The sequence below is a fragment of the Glycine soja genome, chromosome 18 (assembly GCF_004193775.1).
Source record: "Glycine soja cultivar W05 chromosome 18, ASM419377v2, whole genome shotgun sequence".
NCBI classification, from domain to species: domain Eukaryota; kingdom Viridiplantae; phylum Streptophyta; class Magnoliopsida; order Fabales; family Fabaceae; genus Glycine; species Glycine soja.
In genome coordinates, this window is record NC_041019.1 from 11,226,774 (window position 1) to 11,250,175 (window position 23,402).

The 23,402-nt window shown below is 31.5% G+C and overlaps 2 long non-coding RNA genes across 2 annotated transcripts; both read right to left on the reverse strand.

Annotated features, from left to right (window-relative positions):
- Positions 1-7,880: 7,880 nt before the first annotated feature.
- LOC114394549 lies at positions 7,881-13,171 on the reverse strand. The gene is made up of 5 exons (XR_003662788.1): positions 13,083-13,171; positions 11,277-11,323; positions 10,004-10,876; positions 8,463-9,323; positions 7,881-8,322 (listed from the first exon to the last, which is right to left on the reverse strand). It is a non-coding gene; the product is annotated as an uncharacterized LOC114394549 (long non-coding RNA).
- Positions 13,172-18,570: 5,399 nt separating this feature from the next.
- LOC114395098 lies at positions 18,571-21,994 on the reverse strand. Its single transcript, XR_003662946.1, has 4 exons — positions 21,473-21,994; positions 21,129-21,270; positions 20,623-20,764; positions 18,571-18,725 (listed from the first exon to the last, which is right to left on the reverse strand). It is a non-coding gene; the product is annotated as an uncharacterized LOC114395098 (long non-coding RNA).
- Positions 21,995-23,402: the final 1,408 nt, after the last annotated feature.

A 23,402-nucleotide genomic window follows, 5' to 3' on the forward strand; every position in this document is an offset into this window, starting at 1 on the left:
TATAATACAATAAATCACCAATATATCAGATATATATTTATCTTGATCATTACTTACCATTAACAATTTCACATATATGTATATATATATATATATATATATATATATATATATAATGTATACTTAGCCATTTTAAATAAATGATTTACTAATTCTCGGTCCAAACCAATATCCATTGATTTCATTGCCTTTATTCAATAAAAAAATGGAAGCAATCTCTATGTATGGGAAATCAATAACTTTTAAGGAGGTGTAAAAAAAAGAGAAAAAAAACTCGTTGGCTAATTGCTATCCCACCTGAATAACAATAATACTTACGTCAACCATTCTTTAGTATGTAAAGCATATACAAAAACCACCAACAAAAAGCCTATATTAACCATATATTGATATATTAATTAATTATGTTATGATCTTAAAACAATAACCTTATTACTTAAAAATCCAAATATATTCACATTTGATTTAACAAGATATGTCATGTAAAGCCATATATATTTGCAAACACCCATTGTATCATTGTCTTGAGTATAATTCAGTTTTCCTTCCAGATCCATAAAACAAAAACTAAATGGTGAAATCAATACAATGAACTAGATCCGATATTTGGAATGAATAGAAAATTAATTCTCTAATATCAATATTTCAACCAACAAAACACGATTTGAAATAATAAATCAAGAGAACGCAACGAATGAAAAGGCATCTTGATAAAATATTTTTGGGTCAAGAAGAATTTGTAGATCAAAGAAATAATTTCCCCTCCGAAAAAAAGGGTTCATTTAAATGGGGAAAAATAATCGTTCAACCAAAACTTCATCCATGCATCGAATAAATAAGAAAAGTTCAATCCTAATAAACAAGCATTGAGGACCTGCTCTGATACCACTTGTTGGAAATTTTCCTTAGTCCTTAGGTAATCTTTGTTTTTTTATGCAGAAGTTAAAAGGAATAAGTAGGTCCTAACCTAGAACAATTAATAAAGGTCCTAGGATCTACAACATATTTGATTATTAAAGATAGAGAAATACCTAGGTGTTTCTTGATCTATGCATTCTTCTTAGAATCTGCTATAGAATGATGTAGAGACAACGGATAAACGGCTAACAGCATAACCGGTGGCTTCATGGTTCTTCCTCAACCGAATCTTCTTAAGTTCTCAATAGAGACCTTAACCTCTCTTTGGTATATTGGGAACCATAACCTTCTGATAATGTGTTAACCTAATACGGTTCCCTTTAACCCCTAATAGGCTAACACTAACATCTGCTAATTTAGGCCCATATCATCTAATTTGATAGTCTAATAGACTCACTTAATTTGAAAATAAAACCTACTAATGCTAAATGAATGATATAATTTTTTTTATAATATTAGCCCATATTAATTATCGGAATATAAAATTCCAACACTATCATGATCTAGAAACCAAAATGGGTGAGCAAAATCATAAACCCCTCTCTTTTCAAGTTTAAGTCAAAATATGTTTTGGCTTTGGTGTGAATTTTGGGCCACCAAAAGCCATATGGAAAGCCATTTGGGTGTATCATTATAAGCTTTGATTTGATAGGTTATACACATCGATTAGACACATATATCGAGAGTCATGCCAATTACAAGTTTGATGAGAAAAATGCACGAGGAGCTCAAATGGACCTCGAGGGGCAATCAGTGGATGCCTTGCCAATCTAGGTATGGGGTGTGTGAGATAGCCTATGATACGTGGGTGTATTGTTACTTGGGACCTTGCTCCTAACGACTTATAGCCCGTTTTATAAAATTGTGCCTTTAGGTTGTATTGCATGTTAGAATGGAGAAATTTGTTATCTTCCAATTGTGTGATTAGGAATGCTTTAGAGATTTAAAATAGATCTCTAGATGGCCACCAAGCTACAAGGTAAGGTAGCTCATAGAGCTACTTTACAGGCCATGATTCAAGGTCAAGGAACAAGCTATAACTATCTTAAGATATTATGGATGTGTGTGTATTGTAAAAACTAATGTTGGAAGTGCATTAACCCCTATTATACAAATCTGACTTTAGAATCTATTCATGATTTGAATGCTTGAATTTATGTATAATATGATTACTTAGAAGTTAGATATACATATGACATGAAAATGTGATTCTTTGCCTTGTCTAGTATCATTGTCTATCGCAATTGCGGTTACTAAGCTTGACTTTGAATCCTTTGAATGATTGGGTTATAAGCACATTGTCTCATTCCTACCACATTATAAGTGAGTTAGGATTCATTCTCTAAGTAACTTGAAGCTACACAATTAAGATTGACATGTAAGATAGTTATATCTCGTATTATTAAAGCAAAAAAGTTGTGCAATGAAATTTTCCCACCTTTTTTGAATTCAAATCCAGCCTAAATTCATGTAACTTCAATATCATATCAGAACTATTGATATATTCATAACAACAACAAAAAAGTGTCACATGTGTATTGCACGGGTCACCCAACTAGTTATATGCTAATGCTAGATATGTGAATTGTGTTAGTGTTGGTGTGAGAGTGCACTTGCTTGAATCGCTGATGTGACTATTTGTTGGGAAGATTAATGATTCTGTTTCCTCGAGTTAACAAAGATAATTATTGTTTGTGAATCACAAATTTCCCTTTTAAATCTAAAATAAGTGGTTAACTTAATTTATAAATGCTAGTAAAAATAGGAGTTTTGAGGTTTGATGATGTGAGGTGGTTAGTGAATCTTTTTGCAACTGACTTGTGTAGGGAATACATAGCTTGAAACTTCTATTTAATAATTTTCTCTAGTGCCTTAGGAGTTATTATAGGACATGCTTTTAAAATTTATTTAATAAAGACACTATGTAGTAGTGAAAAAGGTGACTTTAATCCCAAAATTGCTTGCTAGAAAATTTTGACAGCAAATGCCTTGCATTGCAGAAATTCATGTATACAGGTCTGGAAGAACCAGGGGCTACCATTTTACAGTCTTTTATTCCTAGGTTTCATCCTTCCAACATGTTTGATCCCATATTTTTAGAATTTCATAGGATATTTGATGAATACTTTGTTGGGACATGTCTAACCTGTTTGGGAGTAGAACAAATTAGTGTACAACCACCATTTGGGACAAAGTGGAAAGTGTAATGTGTAATCCACTTATTAGATTTGTATTCCCTATTTTCCTACACCTTAGGGGTACGTAAAGTCAATCCTTCCCGAGTCCTTGACTATGTCTAAGTTTAGGAAAAGTTAGGAATTCTTAACACTGTCAAGCAAGTATGATAGAATCTTTTGTGTAAATTTCCTTTCATGCAAATCAAAACTAGTATTGATCTAAAAAAAATTAGCTTAAAACATTTGGAAGTCATCTAAATTTATGTCATAGCTTTCCAATTCAAGTGGTCTCACAATATGTCGAGGTTTGTATAATATTTTATGAATATAATGCCAACATGGCAAATATGTGAAATTGTAGAATTTTTCTACATAATGTTGCAGGTGTAACATCCCATTTTTCGTAAACTAAATTAAAAAGGATTATTATTTATAAATAAATAATTTTATAAAATGATATGATTTTTATAATTAAATAAATAAGGAGAAATAACTTTATTAATTAAAATAATAATTTTAGAGAAAATAAAGAGTGTATTTTATTTATTCATTAGATAGAGAATAAAATATAGTTTATTTTTATAAAATTAGAAAAATAAATAAATAGAGTAAATAATAATTTGTGAGTACCCTAGGTATAAATAACGATGTTAGGTCAGTTTTCACACCGACGGTTCCTCATTTTCTCCTCATTTTCGTTTTTCCCCTTTTCCTCCCAAAACCCTCTCTTTTTCCCGCAGACCACCAAACCTGTCTTAGAAAAATGACGATTTCGGACTCATTCACCGTTGGATCGTCATGAAATTTAAGCACCAGGTTCGAAACTCAATTCCGAGGCTTTTCACTGTTGGGAATTACGAGAAAATGTTGGAGCTAAGAGAAATACACTTTGCATTGTAGCATTTTCTTTTCTCGCAGAAACTCGAAACTATCTCAGTAAAACTATGATCTTGGATTCGTTAACCGTTAGATTGTTGTAAAATTTTCATATGTTGTTTGAGATTTAATTCTGCACACCTTTACCGTTGGGATTTGTGAGATAATATTCATGGAGGGAGATAATTATTTATGCACTTAATTTAATTTGTCTCTATTTTTTTACTTCCAATTTATTTTAATAATTATATTTTTTAGAACTGAGAGGTTATTTTTCAAAATTAAAAAATATTGCCACATAATTGTATATTTCTTGAAGTGACAGTTACTCACTACAATTAAGCACAAACAGATCCAATGAAAAAGGACAATATAGTAATTAACAACTTGGATAGCTTTGTCATTCCACCCTTTTACTACACGTGCAAAATGAAAAGACTAATAATTAATTATGAAACAACTAACACAACCAGTTCCCACCTACTCATTTCATCACTAGCCTTCAATCCAACGGTCCTAATTCCTTTCATATGATGCGAATGATGTTTCACTTATGTGTGCTATGATAAGCACATACTTCAAAATATGACAGTTAAGAGTAAGAGAGAGATATCAAGGAAAAATAATAAGATAAAAGTGAACATATCTCGAGATTTAGAATCCAACTCTTAGATCTAGAAATATAGGGAGAATAAAATGGAAAGAAGAGTAGATATATATTTAGACGAAGACTAAGGTGGGAAAGGCAAACTCGTTGCCTACCGTGCGTGAGTCTGATTTTTTTCTTGTTTTCCCATTTGGCCCCTGCCCACCCTTCTACCCTCCATTTTTTGCTCCCCTAATTATTTTTCTAGTTTTGCTCCTAACCGCAAGTCACCTCTTCATGTTGTCACCGCCATCTCTGCTATGCCACCACTACCAACCAAGGCCTTCACATCTCCACCCACCTTTTTTCGCAATCTACCATGTAGGGAAATTGGTGGTATGAACTGTCAACAAAAGACAAAGATAAATCCAAACTTTATTTTGTTAGATTTGTGATTGATTTGTGTTATCTGAGCTTAAGACCGACAATCACTCCCCCTCGGCATCCGTTTAATATCAACAACGTTTGCAAATCAACACTGATGGCTCCAAGCATGGGAGCATGACAGTCGTATAATGCAAGCTTCGTCAACGACAGTTGTGGTGATTGGATGTGCTACTATGTCATGATTGTAGGTTTTGGAATTGCTATTTTTTTTTTTTTTAGATTTGAGAAAAGATGATGGTTTGCGGTTTCTAGATCTGAGAAAGGGAGGGTGGTTGTGGTGGTGTTGCCACCGTTGGCTTGGAAGGGAGTCGTTGTGGTGGCTATTTCGTCGTTGTCATTGTCGTCACCAGTGTGGTGGTTGCACTACTAGAAAATTACTTTTTAACGACGGTTGTAATGTATATTTGATGACGGTTGTAATGTACATTTAACGACGGTTGAGGAATCATCTTGGAAGCAAATAACGTTAAAAGTGATGTACATTTAACGATGGTTGTGTAATAAACTGTCTTACAAACATGCACATTCAAAAATGATTCTTACATTAGAATCGTCTTTCTTACATTAGAACCGTCTTTGAATGTGTCTCTTCTAAGACAGTTCTTACATAACAACTGTCTTAGAAAAGACGCATTCAAAGACGGTTCTTATGTAAGAACTGTCTTAAAAAGACACATTTTAAGATGGTTCTTACATAACAACCGTATTTGAATGTGTCTCTTCTAAGATGGTTGTTATGTAAGAGTCGTCTTAGAAGAGACACATTCTAAGACGGTTCTTACATAACAATCGTCTTAGAAGAGACACATTCAAAGATGATTTTTACATAAGAACAGTCTTAAAATGTGTCTCATCTAAGACGGCTCTTGTGTAAGAACCGTCTTAGAAGAGACACATTCTAAGATGATTCTTATATAAGAACCGTTTTTGAATGTGTTATATTATGTAAAGAAAAGGACATTTGTAGAGAAGAAGTAGTACTTTTTAATGTACTATTATCTCCAAACTTTATATAAGTTACTAGTGTCTTTTTTCTCTCCTAACTATAAGAAACAAAATGTAAGATGTAAAAATAATACAAAAATGCATACTAATGGAATTGACATGTGAAACAAGAACTACAAATTGACTAATGTTCGGGCACAAATAGTGATACTGACTGGCAGGTTTGAATGTGTGTTTGGGTGAGTTTTCGCAAAATTGATTTTGCATGAAATCAATTTTAGTTTAAATCTATTTTTAAGTAAAATGATTTATGTTTGGATATTTTTACCTTGAAAGCATGTTTGTTGTATAACAGTGTAAATTTTTCAACCTAATGCAAAAGCAACTTTTTATAACTTCAAGTCAAAATTGAGGCTTGAATGCAAAATCAATTTTATTTAATAATAACCAAGCATCTATATTTGTACTAAAATCAAGTGTTTTATAGGAGAAAAAATCAATTTTAGTTTCTGTAGATTATAACTTTGCTCTACTTCTTATCCTATTGAAACCTTTCTTCTACTGTAAATTTTTCAACCTAAGACAAAAGCTACTTTCTATTACTTCTAGTCAAACTAAGGTTTGTATGAAAAATCAATTGTACCTAATAATAACCAAACATCTATATTTGTACTATAATGCACGTGTTTTATAGGAGAAAAAATCAATTTTAGTTTCTGTAGATTATAACTTTGCTCTACTTCTTATACTATTGAAACCTTTCTTCTACTGTAAATTTTTCAACCTAAGACAAAAGCTACTTTCTATTACTTCTAGTCAAACTAAGGTTTGTATGAAAAATCAATTGTACCTAATAATAACCAAACATCTATATTTGTACTATATAATGCATGTGTTTTATAGGAGAAAAAATCAATTTTAGTTTCTGTAGATTATAACTTTGCTCTTCTTCTTATACTATTGAAACCTTTCTTCTACCCTTACATATCCATGTCAAAAATCTAGTTCTTAAACAGTGACAATATGATGGGCCCCTAAATCATAGGCAGGGAAGGAAGGGGTGGTGAATCTAGAGAAGTCTAACAAAAGAGACAGGTGGCAACAAGACATTATTTATCTTAACTCTACTTCTTTCTTTGCATTTGTAACTACAAATAGATTATGCTCTGTTTCTCTAATACACGTTTTTTATAGGAGAAAAAATCAATTTTAGTTTCTGTAGATTATAACTTTGCTCTACTTCTTATACTATTGAAACCTTTCTTCTACTGTAAATTTTTCAACCTAAGACAAAAGCTACTTTCTATTACTTCTAGTCAAACTAAGGTTTGTATGAAAAATCAATTGTACCTAATAATAACCAAACATCTATATTTGTACTATATAATGCATGTGTTTTATAGGAGAAAAAATCAATTTTAGTTTCTGTAGATTATAACTTTGCTCTTCTTCTTATACTATTGAAACCTTTCTTCTACCCTTACATATCCATGTCAAAAATCTAGTTCTTAAACAGTGACAATATGATGGGCCCCTAAATCATAGTCAGGGAAGGAAGGGGTGGTGAATCTAGAGAAGTCTAACAAAAGAGACAGGTGGCAACAGGACATTATTTATCTTAACTCTACTTCTTTCTTTGCATTTGTAACTACAAATAGATTATGCTCTGTTTCTCTTCAACTAACAAGTATATAACCAATAAACTTACATTTGGGGAATTACGGTGTGTTGTAGCAGTTACAAGGACTATTTTGTACTCATTATCATAAAGAGGGGGCTTCCATTCAGCAAGCACTGCATATTTTAAGAACAACTAATTTCAGCTCAACTAATCCACTGATTCTTTGGTTTGCTTAATGGAATTTATTTACTTCTAGTTGATTTTGGTAAAAACAAGAAAGAATAAGGCAGGGGCATTGAACTTAGAGTACTCACATAATGCCCTTTCAAAGAAAATTCATCCCTTGATAAACTGCAAAAGAAAAAACCAATACACAGCAAGCCTCCTCTAAATGCAGATGAAAACACAATATTTTACCTCTGCAAAATTTACTTGGTTAGTAGGCCATTTGTGTCATTGTTACCGTCAAGAAGTTCACAAGAGGAAAAATAAGAGAAAACCTGGAAATCTCTACTAATTTTGACAGGCTTATAATCATTCATTGGATTCTTGAGATGTAGAGTCTTGTGGAAAGGCAAATCATTCAAACACATCCATTTGACCTTAAAACTGCGACCCCAAGGATTACTTTTACTAGTTCCCTCACTCCAAGCATTGTCTCTCCCCCTTCCAATGGAGGTCATCATTTGTGCATACCCTTGGAAGGAACCACTCATGTTGACACTGAATATAAGGATTGCACTGTCTGAATTCTGCAAATATGCAAATAATTCTCAAGAAAGTTCTTTTTGTCTTATTGTAATTCATTTTCTAATTCTGGACAGGCACTAAATTGTAGAACATTTTCAAGAATATATAATATAATTTGAGATCAAAAAAAGAGGTTTCTTACATGATAAGCTTCTTGTAGAATCGGTTCATTCATGATTTGAGTAGCCCAAATTCCTTTCTCAATCGACAAATGAATGTTTTGATGGTTCAAACTCTTGATGAAAAAGTATTTTGTATTGTGACATTTTCCCATTCCAATTCCTGCTGGATGCCCTATCTGACCATGAGAATGTCCCCCTTTATCTACCCTAGTTGGATTAATGTTTTCATTAAACTTGTAACATGAGCTCTCTAACAAAAGGTTTAAAACAAAGTCAAAAATCAAAATAGGAAAAAAAATTTAAATCTTAATGCAAAAGAAAAAAGCTCACATGCATGTATTTATGTTAATAGAGATGTACATTCATCTATGAAATGTTTTTGAGTATGTGATCAACACCCTATTCCTTGCTCCACTATCATTGATGAAGTTGTGATCATCTAGACACACTACAAGAAAATTTTGCTAATTAAGGGTATGTTTTTCCATTTTGAATTTCTGCGATTTGATGGATTAAGAAGGTGGTTCACCATTGGAAGTACAACTAAATAGCAAAAAGGAAGGAGTGGGCTGGAAGGATATGCATTACCCCTCCATACATGCCCAACAAATGTGTTTTGATTAGAAAATTGTGACTTTACTTTTTTTTTTGTCCATCACTTTATTTGGAATGTTTTCTAATTCTGCATTTATAACTTTTCTAATTCCATTTCTTCCCCCACAATGTAAGCTCCTTAATTCACATGATACACATGTGACAAGCGAAACATTATCAAAACCTGGATCATCTGAATTTCCAATGTCATTCCTCCATTCAATGACTGATGAATCAACTACTGATGCATTTTCCTTTGCACTATCAGAAGACATATCCGAATTGACCTGTCATGAAATTATGAAAGTTAATATCAGAGTGCAAGTAGACATTACAACCACCCAATACCAAAAAAAAGGAAGGAAACGGTAAAACAATTATGCAGAGATCCTATATTTAACAACAATTAAGATAGTTTAAAATAAAAATAAAACATATATCACATGTTAACAACAACTAGGATTATGTTTGTTGTTGGTAAAATCAACAACAAACTATCACTCTGCTTCTGCCGGTGTCATGGCAAAATCAACATCTTAACAACCACTAGGATTATGTTTGGGGGCGAAAATTTTATGGATTAAATTTACCAAGAAACATATTCTTTAACCTAAGTTTCCAAAACAACCACATACATGTTCTTAGGTATTTACATGTCTTAAAATAATTAATTTAAGAGAGGATAGAGAATCTATATGAATAATCTCATTATCTCTCTCCCCACACTCAAGAACACAATTAATTAATTAATAGGTATTACAATTAATTACAACATGAATTAGAAAAGTCGAAGCAAAGATAAGCAACATATCCCCGTAGTGTGAAGTAAACGAAGAATAACATAACCTAGCAACAGTTGAGAAGCTAATGAATTCTTAAAGTGAAAGCAAAGCTACTGTATCATGATTCAACACATTCATTACGGTATAAAGAGGAAAATATTAGGATTCAAAGTTTGAAGACTCACAAAAGAGAAGAGTGTCGGAGGCGTCGCTGGTGGTAGTGAGTGGGTAGCTGCCGTGTTATCCATATCTATTGCTAAAATGAGTAATGCCCATGCTGGACTGCCTTTCCTTTCTTTTTGAGTGAATAGGTATTTTGGTCTTTGTCTTTGTATCCATTTTGCAAATTAGTCTCTATCTTTTTTAAATGTAAAAAATAGTCTCGATCTTTACATCCGTTATGCAAATAAGTCTCTACCGCTAAAATCAAATTTCCACTGTTAGTCATATGTCTATGTGGCAAGTCTTTGTCAGCTCTATAAACACAAAACACAAACACAAAGAGAGAGAAAGAACAAAGCTCAGGATTCCCTGTTCTGGATATTCAGGCACTAAGAACAAGGTTGAGAAGATGGAAGCTCAGGATAGTCTCGTTGGTCAAATCAAAGCCACCCCAGGATGGTCGATGGGTATTGTTAATGATGGCCATCATATGCTTCTTTGCTTTGCTTTCTATGATCACGACCGAGGTTTGCACCACCACGAAGGCCAGAGAAATGAAGAGCGCGATGGAATCAAAGACGAAGAAAATGAGAAATGCAGCTTGCGGTGCTATGTTTGCTTCACCAATGGTCATTCCTGCAGGGAGGACTTTTGGATCATCAGCAAATTGGCCAGGGACTATGAAGATGGCTGCAAAGGCAACTGTGGCAATGAGGACTGCAACCACAATCGTGGAGTTTATTTCATTGTTGAGTCCTTCAACTCTCAGGCTGTAGCTATTCCTGGTCTTTAATTTCGGAGTTCCTGGTTTTCTCAGTTGTTTCTAGTGCAGTTTCGCCAGATTTGTTAACTACCAATCCATTGGTTTCTGTCTGCCCAAGAAGCAACTTAATAATCTGCACAAACAGAAATTAAGAGTTTAGACTCTACCATTAATCCAACAACTTGAAACAAATATTAAAACAAAAATATGGTTTGACTTCTAAACACATCTTATGATATTACATTTAAATTTTGCCATTTATATTCATTTGATGTAATTTATAAATATTTCTAGATAATAAAGACATAGACTTCTCCATCAATTCAACCATCGTCCTCCCTATAGTCTTTCTTTAATACTTATTATGTTGTGATTTTAGCTGGAAATTAGTATATTACTAAATAAAATCGCAAAATGACAGAATTCATGCATCATCGTTACCATGGCAGAGGTATAAAACGACGATTAATTTATTACTACTCGAGATTGCATATACATACATGAATGTAATAATCATAGGATATTGATAATACCATAGTTGTTGAGGATACCCATTGCAACCAAATTTTCATTGTTGAGCCTGCAAAGTAAAAGTGTAGAAGTTCAACATAGTGGCAAAGAGAATACGTAGAATCGCAGAAATCAATGACAATCATGCAAACTCAATCTTGTGAGGTATGTGAATGTTGTTTACAGTACCAAAAACTTTTCTTGAACGATACGGTTTTGGCAGTTCAAATGGAACTATGGTGGCCCACAGAAGGAGGGGCGGTCACCGCCGGTGAAAGGGTAGGAAAGGTTGGTGATGGTGCCGCAGTTGAAGGAGGTCACGTGGCAGGTAGAGAGTTATGTATGGGGGGGGGGGGTAACAATGTCGTATGGTTGAGATAGAAGACGAGGATGGTGGCTGTGATGATGATGGTAGTGGAGGAGATGGACAACATAGTTTGGTTGTTTGTTTGCCTGAGGTTTAGGCCATAAAAATGTTGTTGGTTTTAGTGTGAACTATGGTTCTATGCATGGCTAGAATGAACGGAGAAAAAGAATATAAAAGAAAATTGCCAACAATACATCTCACTAATGGCATTACTTTCAAATTTAACGGCAAAGATTATTTTACAACACTTATGCAAAGATAAGGACTATTTTTTACATTGAAAAAATATAGGAACTAATTTGTAAAATGAGTACAAAGGCAGAGACCAAAATGCCTATTCAGTCCTTTCTTTTTGGAAGTGTAACTTATGGTTATATATTCTCATTCCTTTTTTTTATTTCTTTATCCATTTATTCCAAATTAAATGATTGTATTATTATTATTATTATTATTATTATTATTATTATTATTATTATTATTATATTTTAAATCTCTAAGAAATTCTTATAGTAACAAATAATAAATGTGATAAATTATTTGTACTCAACTACGAGTGTTTTAATTTTTTGAAATAAAAATAGAACGTAATTATATATATATATATATATATATATATATATTATAGTTTTCATTATTATTTAATATAAATAATTTAAAATATAATTTTTTAAAAATGAGTTGAGATCAAGTTACTTCAGCTCCAACTTTTAAATAAGGGGATATCCTAATTACTCGTTAGTACTCTGGTAGTGTGAATAGTAACTCTCTATTTGGAGGCATTCACCACAGAAACATTCACAGGAATGTGTCCAGCTCAATTACTTGAATCCCCCAGCAATTTCATAACCCAATAGCTTTATAAAGTACAAGCTGTTTTGAAGGGAATGTTTAAATAAATAACTTAAATAAAATACTTATTAATAAATTCATATTATATAAAATTTTAAATCATAAATATGATATAAAATGTATTAAAACAGTACTAAAAACAAATTTAAAAATTATAGCTCACTTTTATAAGTTTAAATCAACTTTTTAACATTTTCTAAATCTTAAGCCAAAATAAATTATTTTTTCGTTATTATTATATAACTAGAATGGTTTGAGGATTTCATAGTAAAAAATGGGTAAATATTTATTTTGAATTGAAAAGGTTTACATGGTTTTAACTTTTAATTATTTGCAAAAATATATTTCTATTTTTATTTATAATAGCGTTTGTTTATAAAATATTGACTTGATTATATTTATAGACAAATAAGCTATTTTATTAAATCTCACATTTTCAACTTGAGCAAAAATCAATTTATCTATCCATCTATTTGTTTTTTTTAAAGGTCATATATCCATCTATTGTTCAACCACTAATACTACTAAAAAAAAATTTTTGTTACATACTATACCTAACTTGATACTTAATTATCTAAGTTAGCACTTTAATAAACAGAGTAAGAGATTAGACCTTTTTTCCTCGTGTTAGAGAAAGTCGAATGTGGGAATTGTCAAACATTCCATTCCTAATCAGGGTTTTGAAAATAGCTTCCTTAATCTGCAATTTGTTAGAAACACATTCATCATTGTGAAAGAACTAGACAAGACCATAGACAAAATAAGCACTTTGGTGATCCAGTACTATCAGAGTATAAAAAATAAGCAGACATTATGAGTGATACATTACAAAATTAAAGAATAGAAAGCATCTTCAGACTCACCTTATCCCGAGTTGGAACATTCTCGAAAGCCAAAGCTTTTGCTGAATCAAACATCCTGATAAGAAGCAAGAAAGCTTAGAGATCAACCACATTGATAGAGACCTTATGTTTTTACTAATGAAATCATACTATTGGTAATTTAGTATAGAATAAGTCATCAACCTACAAGTTCAGTTGAACTCATGACAAATGAAATCAAAATACATTACTGAAAAATATCCACACTCATAAGTCAGAACTTGTCAAGAAATACACACAAGAGTTTGGCTTTAGAGTCTAGAATTTTTTTATCATAACTTTATCTTTTTTACTAATTTAACTATTAGTTAGGTTGAATAATGCTCGATAGAAAATTTTAAAGAAAATAACAGCACGGTATGTCAGACTTTTCTTTCATCAGCTAGAAATTGTTTGCCAGAATTATCCTAAAATTGAATAAGAGAAGCATTGGCATCCAACCATTAGTACCACTGAAGCCCATCAAACTGACTTGGCATCACGGTCCATTGATAATAATATAATCTATGGAGAGTATTATATCAATCATTCAATCTATGCATGTTCCATTGATCAGTTAATCAGCTGTTAGTATAGGTCATTATTGAATTTTACTTCCCGAGTTTGCACTGCTAGCTGTCTAGATGTTCCTCAAGCTTAAATATCTTTCCATTATACACTCCAAGACCCTCCCAAACTGAGTCACCTCCTTGGACAACTGAATCAAACACAGAAACCTGATACATCAAAGCATAGCAAATTTCATTTTTATCGTCCCACCCTATCATGAATATTGAAATGACATGCATTTTGGTTTTTCTGTTTTTGGTTTCAGTCCAGCTTGCTAGCTAGTTGTAAGCAAAATGCATTTTAAGTGAAACATTAATCGATCTAAGGTATTTATATGCATACACTTACAAGAAAGGACAAAATGCATGTGAATAAATAAATCATAATGTTATTCTTCGAGTGAAGTCATTAAAAATATATAAATATTAATATTCATACACTAAATGGAAAGGATGGGAGAGATAAACAAATGATCAGTAACTTTATTCCAGTGATGACATCATTTTGCTATTTTCTTTTAATTGATTTTATCGACAACTTATGAAGGTAAGTTTTTATGCAATAACAGCAAAATTACTTTCTTGTAACCTAGAGAAGTGGTGACTTCAAATGTTATTAGAAATGACCTCGTTGATGTGAAAGTTAAGCTGGCTACTGTCTCTAAAGCTCAATAAATGAGATTCTCGAGCCCTAGTTCGCCTTTTTTTCATCTATAATCTGCACATACAACCTGGTCATACAACATGAATGTGATATCACTACACATGTCAAGTATAATGTGACATGAGAGTAACAGAGATAAATTCAATGTGGCAGTGTTGAAGCCTATTATGAGAACGAGAAACAATTGAAGGATGGAAAAGGAAAGAGGAAAATATGCAATTTGAGTAGGCATAGATAAATTCCAGGAGAGATTGGATTTCAAATTCTATGATTTCCAACCGCTGGAGGTTTCTCTCCAACTCGATCTCGATCTCTCTTAGTATTAAATAAGGTTCCTGGTTACATATTACTAATATTATTAACATTATCATTATTATTTTTGCAGAGAGAAAAAGGGAGGAACAATCTTTTTGTTTCCATTATTAGTATAGAAACAGGGGAAACCATAGCTAAGTCTGGCAAAGCAGCAGTACAAAATGGAGAGTGTCATTGGGAAGACTCCATGCCAAGTACTATATGGATTTCTGATGATTCTCTACAAGATAATGAAGGCTTCCTCCTTAAGCTTGTTGTTGCCATGGTCTGTAGGTTAACTTTGTTGCTTGATTATGTGCACTTCGCATCTGATTATGTTTATTCAATGAGTTTAATTTATATTAACTATCAATATAAACATTTTTATACAAACATTTAATAAGATTTTACCGCTCAACATATTCGGTAATTTATGTGATGGTAAGGCAAGTTTCAATTAGATGTACGTGTTAATTGTAAAATGACTTTACACTGATAATATATATAAATTAAACTCATTCAATATTGTCTAACATGACTTACTCAACCTGAAATGGAATCATTATTACAGGGATCTGCCAGGTTTGGGACCCTTGGGGAGGCTACCATTAATTTAGCAAGTTACATTAGACCAGAAACTTCTACTGCATCATTGCCTCTGATACAACATTGTTCCCATGGGACAATCTTACAAGTAAGAATTATGTTTTCCAATACTAGTCTCTTTAAAATTCCATTTTTTTTATTTTAATATCTGTCCTAAGTTTATATTTAGGACTAAATTAAAAAGACACAAACTTACATAAACTAAAATGAAAAAAAAACTTATAAAGATTAAAATTAAAAAGCGTTAACTTACAAAGAATAAATTCATATTTTAGTTTTTAGAAATTTTGCTTTCATTTACACATACCTGAGTAAACCAGTTTTTTCTTTAATTTAATTTTCTCCAAAGCTTTGAATCAAGGCTAAACTCTCAGTTTGAGAAACAACACATGTTCACCATTTTTTAAACAAAGCCTTAAAAAAAATAGACATTTTTGTAATTATTTGTAAACACAAAAACTGGAAAATAAATTAGCTTTCTTGGTGTCAATGGTAAACTCTCGTTTTGATAAACTACATATGTTCACCAATTTCTATACAAGTCTTTAAAATAGGAAATAAAATAAAAATAATGCCCTTTGTAATTATTTATAAATACAAAAAATGCAAACAAAAATATTTTAAAAAATCAAATATGCCTATAGCTACTAGATAAAGGCTCAATGGTTTTGTAGTGTATACGAATTTCTTTTAATAATCCGCTTTTTCTACCAAATAATAAGGATTCTCACTTTCCCTTCCTAGCACACCATAATATTTCCTTTACCAACCTATAAGTAGAAACAATTAGCATCCCCAATTTACAACTATTTACACCTAGTTTTTTTACCGTTATGATTTTTTTTATATGTTTACAATTATGAATTATTAAAAATCTGTTCCTCTTGTTCTCTTCTCTGATTTTTTTTCAGGTTAAAATACACTGGTTGATCCCAAGAAGCAAATACAGGTTTGTTGTTTATGGAATAACTTTTTTCTGCTTTAACTTATGTGTGCTTATTATAATAAATAAATAAATAAATATGCACTCATTTTTGTTGGATATCACAGGAAGGATGCAAATTCATATGTGGACGAAATGAGTGTTTTCTCTGATGATGTGGACAGTATATTCGATGTATCTGACAATACATTCAGCAAGACTAGTGGATCTTCACATTGGGACCATTTAGAAAATATATATTATCGAAGACAACATAGTAGTAAGGTATAAAATTCTATAGCTAATTTTACTTTTATGTAATCAACCCTTTATATCAATCAATATTATGCTTCAGCCTTCCGTCATTCTATTGTATATGATAAGAGTCAAATGTGTTGTGTTCCTACTTCACTTGTAAATGAAAAAAGATGTATTTTGGAATGTCTAATCGAGATCTATCATTTTGGTAACTGCCATTGTCCAGTGAACATAAATAAAAAAATTTCAAATGCTTTTGTAATTGCTTCATTTTTATTGGCTTCATTTATCATCTAAGATACACCCAGTCATCAGGGTTGCGCTCAAGAGGAAAAATCAATAGTGTACTGATACTTGCATAAAGCAAACCTACTATTTACTTCAAATTATTAAGCATGACACTAGTAATTTTAATTATGGGTTATGAATTATATGATACCTCACTATTAAAAAAATAGCTTTTTACAACGGTTAATAAGTGCATTTAACGATGATTATCAATCATCGTTGTTTAAAATGTAGTTAAAACGAAATTAATTTTTACGACGGTTATTATAATAACCGTCTTTAAATGTAGGAACCTTTCAAAGACGGTTATTAATTAATAACCGTCTTTGTATGCTGTGTCAGAGTTTACATTCAAAGACGGTTATTTGCTAATCACTGTCTTTGAACTGTGTGTCAGAATAAGCATCCAACGACAGTTATTAGCTAATAATTATCTTTGAATTGTGTGTCAAAATAGGCATTCAAAGACGGTTATTAACTAATAACCATCTTTGAAAGGTGTGTCAGACTTTATAATCAAAGACGGTTAAAATGTTGTGGCAAAATAGGCATTTAAAGACGGTTATTTGTTAATGTCTTTGAATGCGGTGTCTTTCAAAGACAGTTAATTATTATTAACCGTTTTTGAATGTTGTGTCAAATTTTAGATGAAGCAGTACAATAAATAGGTTTACCACAAATAATCATATATGTTGAATTATTGTCAACCAGTTTCAACTATTAGTATGTATTTAATAATCATAATTATCTTAAAAATTCATATGAACTAAATCAAGGGGCTGAACATGGAAAGCAGTGGACTCCGATAATAGCTCAGCTTTAACCATAACATCCAAAGAGACTCAACATAACAAGCTAACCTTATTCTGAATAAGATAATCCAACATACAATAAATTCTCAAAGTAACAAATAATATTGAAACAAAAGACTCAATTTCAAAATTAAAATCCTAAAACTACAAGCCCATTTTACATCAGTATGCTCTCCCAGATTTTCAAAAATCTCCAAAACCCTTGTTAAGGGTGAAAAAACTAATAATGTAAGTGGTTAAAACCATACGGATGTTTTGCATATTTAGCTGCAAAATCCAAATGCACAAATATTATAAGTAAAAGAAATAATGACTAACAAATCAAGTATAAAAGATTATCTAACTGGAAAGTTTAGAGAAATTTGTGAATTATGAAACTTTAGTAGTAAACTTAGCTATAAAAATAATATTAAAAAAATAATAAAAATAGAAATTATATAATACAAAAATTGTCATAATTTTTTATAACATACATTCACAAAACATCATATTTTATATCACAATTAATATCAAATAACACATAAGACAGGAAATTACTATCACACTAGAGAGAGGATATTACTAACTTTTTTTTGTTATTATATAAAAATTGAAAATTTTAAAATATCATAATTAAAAATATTTTATTTAAGTTTCCAAAATATCTTGATTGATTTTTTTTACCTATATTTGATTAGAAAATAAAACGTGATTATAGTTTGATTATGCTAGCCAAACAACAGAGAAAAAAAATAATTATACTATAATTTATTTGATTTTTAAAATTTTGATTAAAAGAAATTAGAAACTCAAACGAGTAATAACAATCATGGACTATTTATTGTTACCAAAAAATAATGATGGATTTTCATATTAAAGTAAGAAATAAGGAGAGTACCTAACTGAAGCTTGTCGACTCGTACGAACAAACTTTGTCCCACTTGCATGTAAGTCCTAGTGTCTTCCATATTTCCATGCCAAAAAACCCGTAACAAGAAAGTTCACTGCAAGCTTGAACCAATTGACTATTCAAAGTTGAGCTAAGAACAACGTAGATCCATAAGTATAGTTCACTTATTGGACAATTTTATACGATATTAAATATATTACCTGTAAGTTAACTACACCTCTAGACAGAGAGATAAAAAAATAATATAAAAAGGTACAAGTAAACAATTAGAATATATAAAGCTTAAAACTCGAGACTAAAAAACAGAAAGATGAGTTATAGAAAGGTACAAGTAAACCCGGTAGCTAATAAATGGTTACATCTTTTTCTTGTAATTAGAGCAGCTTCTACTATGCCTCATCGGAAAAGAATAAATTAATTAATTATGTATGAATTACTTACCACCTCCTTCCCTTTACATAAGAAGTTTTTTGTTTTTAGAAAATTGTTGGGTAAATTTTATTATTTTTTTTAAATTATTTAATGTATTATTTTTTATAAACTATTGATAAATTTAATATCACATGTTGATATCATTTGATGATGTCAAACTAATTAATAAAAGATTAAAAATACAGTTTTAAAAAATTCATGTGATTATTTGTTAGACTTTTTGGTAATTTCGATATTTAAATATGTGAACTAAAAGTAATGACATTTCTCATTAGTTTCAGTCAAAATTTAGATTAAAAAATTAAAAGCATGAATAAATAAAAAATAAGGCCCAAAACGTTTATTTATTAAAAGCTGAAAGAGGTTAGTGGGGTCCACTTGAGATGGATGAGCATCGTCATGTGTTTCGGAGATGGCAGCCAGGGTGCCGTTGGATCTCCAATAGGTATCATTCATGGGAACTTGTATATATGATTAAAATTTAATACAAAACAAATCAGTCCAATTAAAAAAACAATTCTCTATTGCAAATACCAAAAAGCATGAGGTCTTCAAAGGTTAGCATATGATGATCCTCAATTTTATATATTTTATAATTAAATTCTTAAATCATGTGACCTATTCATTTTTTCCAACGTTAAATAGCTTTTATTAAGATATGTTACTATTAAACTAAAAAAAATAGTATCACGTCATTGTTTGATTTGAAATTTTAATATCAATAATATAAGAAATTTGATATGATTGTTCTCATGAAAAAGTTATAAATCAACATGCTTTTATGACTACAGTTAAAGAGAAATGTTTATTACAGTAATGATTATAAGAAAATTAAATTTAAAATATTTATTAAAAAAAGTGTTAATTATTTCAAAATATAAAAATTATTTAATACTAGTTTAAAGTAACTACAAAAAGAATTTAATATAATATATTAAAATACTTTTTTAACAGCATAATATATTAAATACTATATACTTCACTGGTTTTATAATACTCATTAAAAAAATCATTTAAAATTGAAATTCTGAAATCCAAAAAAATAAAAGACAAAACCGAAGTATTTAAATAAAATTTCTCTAAAAAAACATAATTCTATATATAGATAATCTAATAACCACTTGGTTTGAAATTATGACACAAAAGAAATATACTTTTTTTTTACTTTTTTATTTATCAAAATGACATGTTTGCATTCCCCTTAACTTACGTAATGCATAATAACAAAAAAAAACCTTACGTAATGCATACGAATACATAATATTTAACAGATTATTTGAAAAAACCATTGAATTATACTTTGCATTGCTACTAGCATATATAATTAAACAACTTCAGTTGAAAACGGTTGATATGATTTAAGAGAGAAGAAATTAACTTGCCTGTGGAGGGTCATGACAGCCTTGTCTCTTCCCGTTGCCTTCCAGAATCCAGGCTTGTCTCTTTTGTTTTTGATTTATGTTTTTGAGTGCATATGTCTTGTTTAATACTAATTGCGAAATTAATACAAATTATAACTAATAATTAATACTACACAAATAGAATATGGCCTTGCTCACCCTTTCAGATAGATTATGCACTTTAGCTGCTCGGCTTCTCTTGGAACCTGCACCTCCTCACCCACCAGCTGTCTTTTTAGCACCAGCTGATTCTTCCTCAACATCCTTCATGTAAAATGTTTTCTTGGTTAATGGAGGGAACCTATAAAATAAGTAAGAAAATGATTAAACAGATTAAACCCCATAAATCTAAGACATACTTCACTATGGCACTCAGAGTAGTAAGTGTCTTTTCTTTTTCTCTTCAAATTTTGATTTGGCTCTTCTGAACCTTGGTTTGTTGAAAGAAACATGGCAAAAGAACTAATTAATCAATTAATCTCTTATCGCTTACTATCATTCTCAGCTTGTTTTATTTGTTCTTGAACGTTTTGCATCAATTCACATAAAACCTATAATTACTTCAATATAAGGTGCTATTGAATTAGTTGAAAAGTACAAAAGTTTTTACAATTACATAGAATCAAAATTAAATTCTATATCTAAAATAGAACTTAGAGGATTACTTTGAGGGTCATGGATGGTTCTCCCGAGAACAACGCTCTCATCCTTGAAATTGCAAAATCCACAGCAGGAATAATTAATTTCGCAAGACGCAAAATGTCATCCTCTGTCAACTTGATTTCCCTCTTTTCTTCAACCTCATTTCTGAAACACAAAGACCAAAGTCACAAAATACGCAAGAAAGAGCTTGAAGCATAACACCACCTATGAATCTTGAACTAAAAATCGTACTTTTGACAAATCGAATTCGAGAAAAATGAAACACCCGATAAGAGAATCCCCAATTGCAACAAGGCCGACAAAACACTGAAAATTAAAATAAAAAAACTTAGATTTTTTTACTGACCTAAAGTTGAGTCCTTGAGTAAAGCACGAAGACAAAAGACAAAGAGAACAAAATCCAAACCAAAAGGTTGACTTTGACGCATCCTTCCACATGATCAAATCACTCACCACCTGTCCAGCATGGTCCAGATTACCACCATTCTCTTCTTCACTCTTTGAAAACAAAACCACCCAGAAATAATAAAAAATTATGATCAAACATAGAGAAGCCAAACGGATTAGGTTTCTCCTTCTTAGTTCATGCAGTTTGTCTTCTCGTTCTGGGTTTTCCGTCCTTTTCCACAAAGGTTGAATCTTTTTCTTCTCTAATCTCGAGCTCGGAGCGCGCACCGATGCGATTTGCGAGGGTTCCTTGGGGACTAGGTGCTCTGGTTTTGCAGCAACGTCGTAAAAAAAAACCCCTAGAAGTAGAAGCGGCAATGACTCACGAGGATGGGCTTTTAGGGTTAGTGAGAGAAAACGAAGAGGCGTGCAGAAGAAGAGAGTGATTTCTGGGAAAAAAATAACGCACTTGTTTTTTTTTCCAATTACGACGGTCTTTACCTAAAACCCATTGTAGACTTTATTGCATATAACATTCTAAGGCGGTTTTCAATAACCGTCTTAGAATGTACGTCATAAAATGTAATTTCTTTTATTATAATTACAAAAATGTCACTGCACCACCTTCTAAATCGGTTCTATAATAACCATCATAGATCACGCGTCGTAAAAAATGTTTTTTTTAGTAGTGCCTGCACAAACATACATTTTCTCAACCCACTAGGATTGTTAGGTCTGATGCTCATTGCAGCCATTGTACACTAAAAAAAGCATACCTTTCACAGTTTGTACAAGCATATTTTCCTTTTTATTGTCTAACTAGATTCCTTTTCTGTAGTTTAAGCAAGAAGTCAAAGAATAAAAAAGAACTTAAAATGGAGTTGTTAGCATCACACAAAGAGAGCGATGCACTGAAGGAAGAAATTCAGCGACTAACCTCAATGGTGAAACAAAATGACAACAGAAATCTTAAGTTCCAGATAGAAGAGATGGATAATACAATAAGGGAGTTGCAAGATGAGGTCAAGTATCAAAGAGGACTTAATCGTGACTTGGAGTTGAAGCTAACGAAACAACAGGAATCAAAGATTGGTCTTGTTTCCATTCTCCAGAAACTACAGAAGATAAATGAAAAGCAGAAAATGGAGATGGATGATCTATCAATGAGAAAGGAGTTTTGTCATTCAGATGCTGATCTTGGTACTTATGAAAATGAAATATATAACATGCTTGCATGAAGGGATTGAACTACAGGAATTTTAGATCTGGGAGCTTGAGCACCAACTTATGCAGGAGAAACAAAAAAATATGGAAAGTACTATCCAGTTTCTGAAGAAAACTCTGGAAGAGAAAGATCAAGAGATGCAAACAGCAAGATGTTTTGTGGCTCAAACATTAGAAGAAAATGAGGCAAAATGGAGGAATAGGCTGTCTGAGAAAGGGAAACAAATCACCAACTTTGAAAACATGTTATCCGATGGTGTTTATGCTTTTGGCAATGAAATCTTAGCTTTAACACAAAGGGTGCAAGATCTTGAAGCCGAATTTTGTGAGAAGCATAGAGTCCAGAAAGGATCTGATCATTTCTGGTTCCTTTTCTTCTAACTTTCCTCTGTTTGACTCTGATACTAATATCCACATCACTGAAGTGTTCCTTGAGTTATATAAGCAGCTTAAGCTTTCATTAGAGAATCTGAGGGGTCAAGATTCTCTTTTGGGTCAAATGACATTAACCCAAAATGAGAGTTGTTTCAGTATATCAGACCTCTCAAAAGATGCAGGTAAAATAGATTTGAAGGAATTGACTGAGGCAATCCTGTGTAACATTATCCTCTTGAAGAAGTCACTTGAAACAAAAGCTACTTCCTTTGAGTATGACATTAATTCTC